Raw genomic sequence first — 6,226 nt, forward strand, 5'->3', positions numbered from 1 at the left:
AGAGACTGCCACATAAAGACAGAGATGGTGGTTACCTTGCGCACCCACAGCCTAAAACTCTCCATTATGTTCCTGTTCTCTATATTCATATCTTGCAACACTGTCTTGTAAGTCAATCTTTATGATTTATAGCGTGAAAACTGCCATCAAATTTTAAAGATTACCAAATAAAATAAAGTAAAAATTAAATACATTGTCAAAACATGTTCCCTATTCAAATTCTAAGAAATCTCATTCTGCTTCTTTTTCTTCCTCATATTTAAGCAAAGCAGGTATTACTACATCCAATAAACCTGTCCTCCTGGAACAAGTAACTCCTGTCTCTCTCCGAAAACTAAGCTAAGTGGAAGCACTGACTTTGACTTTGGAATTTTAATTAACAATAATAGTACAGATCAAGGAAATGTAAGCCAGAGCCAGAAAAACACACCTCAACAAAACATCTACATGGACACACACTGAAAACTTTTCAGAATTTCTGAAGAAAAGAAACTTTGAGTTCACAGAAAATTAAGCTTTTTAAGAGTGCCTAATAAAACTCTACAAACGAACTACTAGAGTATTGAAAAATGCTTCTGGAGAGATCTGAAAGCTACTGGATCCTTACCAGTTGCCAGACTCCTAGGCACTTCCTTCCTGGGATGTAAGGCATTTAACACTCAAAAATAGGTTCTGAGGTTAAAAGAACTACGGCCAGGCCCAGCCAAGTCCTCCATGGCTCATCCATCAACAAGCCCAGTTTTGGGGTTTCACGCTCCCTAATCCCAGTTCCTGAATCTCATTCTTCATGTGGGAGATCCCACCTGAAGCCCCACCTCTATAACTGGCCCAGCAGCCAGACCGTTTGGCTCTCTGCCCTTCCACGTTGTGCTCCCTGTTTCTCTCTTCCTCTCTGCTTTACTGCTCCTAGAAATGAAGCCCAGTGGCTGACACCCCCAATATATTGGCAGACTTCTGCTGTGGTGCTCACCTCCCTTGTCTGCCTGTTTTTAGACTGCTTGTCTGGGCTCCAGTTTATCTATGAGGCCTACACATTGCCTGGACTACCATCTGCTTGCTGCCGCTCTTTAGATATGAACATGTCCCCCAGTCAGACTGAAATTATCTGTGATACAATGGATAAGGTGGTGGTCATTTTGCAAAATGGTATATATACATGTCTAATCATTATGTTGTATACATTAACTAATATTATACATCAATTACATCTCAATTTTAAAGAAAACACAGATTAAAAAACTCTAAGAAAGCTGAAAAAAAAGACGAGGGATTTTGAAGAAAGAGAACTTTGGGGTCAAATTTACATTTGCTACTTCTGAGAAACCTTGAGTTAGTGATTTAACCTCTGAGTTTCAGTTCTTGCATTTCAAAATGGGGGCAAAAGCAGCTGCTCATGAACTGGTATGAACCACTATACATACAGCATATACTATTGTGCCTGGCATATAATTAGCCAAAAAATTAATAAATGATTTAAAAATAACAGAACAAAAACTTGTGGTTGCCCTAAATTTGTATCCTAAACACAATGGATGGTTCTATTTCAGGTTCTGGCCCCTCCCTGTCTTCTTTCCAGCCCCACCCTGTTACCCATGTCTGACCCCACCCTAAGAGACAGAACTATGAACCTCCTGTCAGAGCAGAGCCACAGAAGTCAGCAGAGTAGTTTGACTGCAATGAAATAAAAACACACAGTTTCTATCAGGAACTTTACAAAGACTTCTGAAAAGATGGTCCTCACGTTTGGTTTAAAAAATATATATCTATATCTATATATATCTATACCTATATATATATATCTATATCTGTATATATATCTTCTGGTTTTGAGGCTCAAGAGCAAGAACTTTGGTCCTGTTTATATTTGTATCTAAAATGGGTATTGGTCTATCTGTTTCTGCACTGCCTGAAAAATAGTAGGCAATGCCTGACAAACATCATATATATAATTTTTTAACTGTCAAAAAAGAAAACATCAGAATAAACAGGGTGAATATAATCAAGGCCATGTTTTCAACATCCTAATGGCATCAGGGGTCCCACACTAAATTCTGCATTGCCAGAAAATAACAAAAGAAACCAATATTTAGCAAAGGGCAGAGAACAAGAGAACTGAATTCCTCCACAGACAGAAAAACATTTCCAGAGTCTGTGGTTGCATAAGTGTCTTTGCCGGAGGAGAGGAAGACTGGTTGAATTAGGTGGGAGCTGGCAGCAGGAGATGCAGTAAAGAATGAGAATTAGGGGCTTCTAGTACTCTTGCCTGGAAAATCCCATGGATGGAGGAGCCTGATAGGCTGCGGTCCATGGGGTTGCTAAGAGTCGGACACGACTGAGCAACTTCACTTGCACTTTTCACTTTCATGCATTGGAGGAGGAAATGGCAGCCCACTCCAGTGTTCTTGCCTGGAGAATCCCAGGGATGGCGGGGCCTGGTGGGCTGCCACCTATGGGGTCGCACAGAGTTGGACACAACTGAAGCGACTTAGCAGCAGCAGCAGTGGCAAACTCAAAAGGTAAAAACCTCACTCAGACAACTTTCTAGAAAATTAACTGACTGAATACTTGCCTGAAGAACACTCTGCTTGGAGGTCAGGACAAAAAGACTACCACCAGAAAAGCTAAGTTAGCTGTACAGTGATGATCAGAAGGTCTGATCCTAATTGCAGAATATCCCTGATTATAGGGATGGGTTGTGTCTTGGGTTGTGTCTCCCACCTCATCTCTCCAGACCACACCAGAAGATCTGTAAGATTCTACCTGTGAAAACACCAGGAGTTCTTAGAAGGGAAGGAAGGAAGAGGATTACTGGATAGAATGAAAACAGGGTGGAATGAGCTTGGGAAAGCAGGGTGTTTAAACCTGTGGATGACAATATGCAAAACATAACTTTCAAAAATCAACTAGAAGCAACAGGCATAGAAGATGAGAGGGGTCTTTTCAGGAAAGAAGACAGCTGGTCCCCAGAAGAAGAATCTGAAGAAGCACTCCCAGGCAGATGGGGGTGGGGGCGTTGTTGCTCTGCAGAGAACCCCCCTTCAAGATCCATGAAGAAGACAAGAATGAACAAACAGAAGCCTTGTGGAAATGGAGATGGTGGCAACACTAGTGAAGCACTTCAACCACCTTGGAAGAAAAGGGCTCACTGTTGAAAGTTAGGAGGCATTTAACAGTAGAACGGAAAATAAAGATTCCAGAAGAATTAAAATCATGGCTTGTTGAGGACTCAGTTCAGTTCAGTTCAGTCGCTCAGTCGTGTCCGACTCTTTGTGACCCCATGAATCGCAGCACGCCAGGCCTCCGTGTCCATCACCAACTCCCGGAATTCACTGAGACTCACATCCATTGAGTCAGTGATGCCATCCAGCCATCTCATCCTCTGGCGTCCCCTTCTCCTCCTGCCCCCAATCCCTCCCAGTATCAGAGTCTTTTCCAATGAGTCAACTCTTCGCATGAGGTGGCCAAAGTACTGGAGTTTCAGCTTTAGCATCATTCCTTCCAAAAGTTACTAGGCAGAAGCAGCTGTTTCAACTCTCTGCTAAGAAAAATGTAGATGGTATTCTACACAGCATTTACAAAAGCTATAAAGAGTATTAAAATTGCAAGAAATTGCTGGGAAATGTTGGTGATAAGGAGTATGTGGTTAATAAAGTTGTGACAGGAATAGAAGAGTATTTCAATGTGATACTGGGCACTCAGCTGCTCTCCACATTTTAGAGACTCCAGTATGCCAAAATCCTCTTGGCTTACCCTGATGTGCCAGTGTCCCAGGTTTAGGCAGCACCACACCTACTGAGATTATTTGTAAGAACTGCAGCAATGTTGGCACATACGCCCTTTGATGAGAAGAGTCTTGCATGATCTCTGGGCTGTTTGCATGGTTTCCTAAAATACCTGGTGAAAGATGCTGTCTCTGTTTACTGCCAGTGGTTACAAAGTGGCTTCTGCTGAGAACCACCACAAAGCCCTGAGAGGGTCTACTGAATACTCACTGCTATGTCTGGTATCTGTAAACACTCTTTTTGTTCTTAGTCTTTCTCTTGCATAACTGATGTTCTTTAAAATTGCTAATGTATAACAGGGCTTATGCTTCAGTTAGTTTTCTGTTTTGTTCTAAACAGAAAATAAAAGCAGTACAGGCTCCTTTTCTCATTTCAAAGTTCCTACCAGTGCAGGCAGTAATTAGACAAAGAAGAAACACTGACTAGAACATTTTATTGCCTACTTGACAACATTGCTTGAATGCTTGTGGTTCTACCTCTTTGACACTACACAATTTTCTGTGTTAAAACTGTGTGCAAAAAATGCCCTGATTCCCAGTTCCAAAGGTTCAACTTAATATATATATACCTGAAAACCCAAGCATTTGTGCTTTTTTTAATAGTGCTTGAAGTAAAAGAGCCCATCCTCTGAAAGTTCATTTGTGTTGCTTGAACATTCTGCTAATATCATTCAAATTGTTGAAGGATGGTAGTTTGGTCCATAGTTTTTGCATCTGAGTCTAATGCACGTTCTAACATGAGAGAGGCGATGCACTATTGTATAGCCACAGTTTTCTGGAGAAGTTGATATTTTAGGAATTGTATTTCAGATTTTAAACAAAATCTGTCTCTAAATTTCAAAGCAATTAAAAAAAGAATGGGAATTAGGGAAGGGGCATATAAAATTTATATGATTTTATATAAGACATAAAAGATATCAAAGATACAGCTTGTGCTATTTCTTATATTGTGTGATAGGTATATGAGCATTTGTGCTGTGGTTATTGATATTATGATTATTGTTTAAACTGTACCTGTGTATTATTAATAAATATACTCTTGCATGTACTATACATGATGAAATAGAGAAAAGACAAGGAGGAAAAAGTGGGAAAAAAAAGTAGATGCTCTCAGGTATAAATTGGCCCTGAATTTGAGAGGATTTGCTAAGTGCAAAGCATCAGTATGTTTACTTTTAAGGCATCCTGTCTTCTCCAATATCCACAGGTCTCTTTGACACCTTTTTCCTCAAGGACAGAGACTTACTCCTTTCCAAAAATAGTCCTAAGTAGACTAGGAAACTAACCCAATACAGAGGCCCACTTTATGGAGAAAGGGATGCAGACTGGCACAGTGCATTACACTAGTAATGCACTAATGTAATAGTGCATTACATTATGCAATGGCCTGAATATCTCTATGAAAGTTCCCATGAAAAGCAAAGCAAAGAATTAAGGACATTTTGTGACAGAAATTGTTGGTCAAAAAAAGGACCTCAAATATTGATCCAGTGATACAGAGATTTCTGGGTTTCACAGACCAGTTAAATTTTTTTTTCATAATTATTTATTGCAAATTAAAGTAAAAAGCACAATATAAATCTAAGACAAAAAAATCACCCACAATATTTAGAAAACATCATTTTTATCACTTATCTGGATATAGAGTTTCCTATATCAGTAATAATATCATAAATACAGTTTTGTTTGTATTCTATTTTGCTTAATGTTATATCATAAGAATATTTTTTTAATTTTTCTTGTTTCTTTTTTCTTTCCTAACTTCCTAAAATAACCAGTATAAACAGTAACTTAAAAAAAATATATAACTGGGAAAAAAAATGGGTAATCTAATGTAGCATTGCCAATTTTGTTCTATAAAGACATTGATAAAAATTACAATGTACTTTCATAACTGTTTCTTAATATCAAATAATAGTTGTAATTTTGCATTCTTTTTATTACTTACTGGTTCTTATTTTTTTCTCATTTTGCCTTGGAATGGCCAAAAGTCTCCTATGAATCAGGTACTAGCATTTAAGAACCACTCATGAAAACCAAGGGTCCTCAAACATCATTCTAAGGAACTCTTGGAAGTCCCTGGCATGGCCTGAACAGTGCGGTAAAGAAAAAGCCGGCCCAGTGATTTGGAATCCTCTACTCTGACGTCAATTCTGATACATTTGCCTTTTATTTATCTATATTGAAGTACAGTTGACTTACAATGTTGTGTCAGTTTCAGGTATACAGCACAGCAATTCAGTTATGTGTACACATACACACACACACACACACACACACACATATATTTTAGATTCTTTTCCCTTACAGGTTCCCTGATAGCTCAGTTGGTAAAGAATCCTTCCTGCAATGCAGGAGACCCCAGTTTGATTCCTGGGTCAGGAAGATCCACTGGAGAAGGGATAGGCTACCCACTCCAGTAATTTTGGGCTTTCCTTGTGGCTC

The 6,226-nt window shown here is 39.2% G+C and overlaps 1 pseudogene; it reads left to right on the plus strand.

Annotated features, from left to right (window-relative positions):
* Window positions 1–2,833: 2,833 nt before the first annotated feature.
* Window positions 2,834–4,048, plus strand: LOC100138568 (mortality factor 4-like protein 2; annotated as a pseudogene).
* The last annotated feature ends 2,178 nt before the right edge of the window (window positions 4,049–6,226 follow it).

Source organism: Bos taurus, chromosome 7 (assembly GCF_002263795.3).
Source record: "Bos taurus isolate L1 Dominette 01449 registration number 42190680 breed Hereford chromosome 7, ARS-UCD2.0, whole genome shotgun sequence".
NCBI lineage: Eukaryota > Metazoa > Chordata > Mammalia > Artiodactyla > Bovidae > Bos > Bos taurus.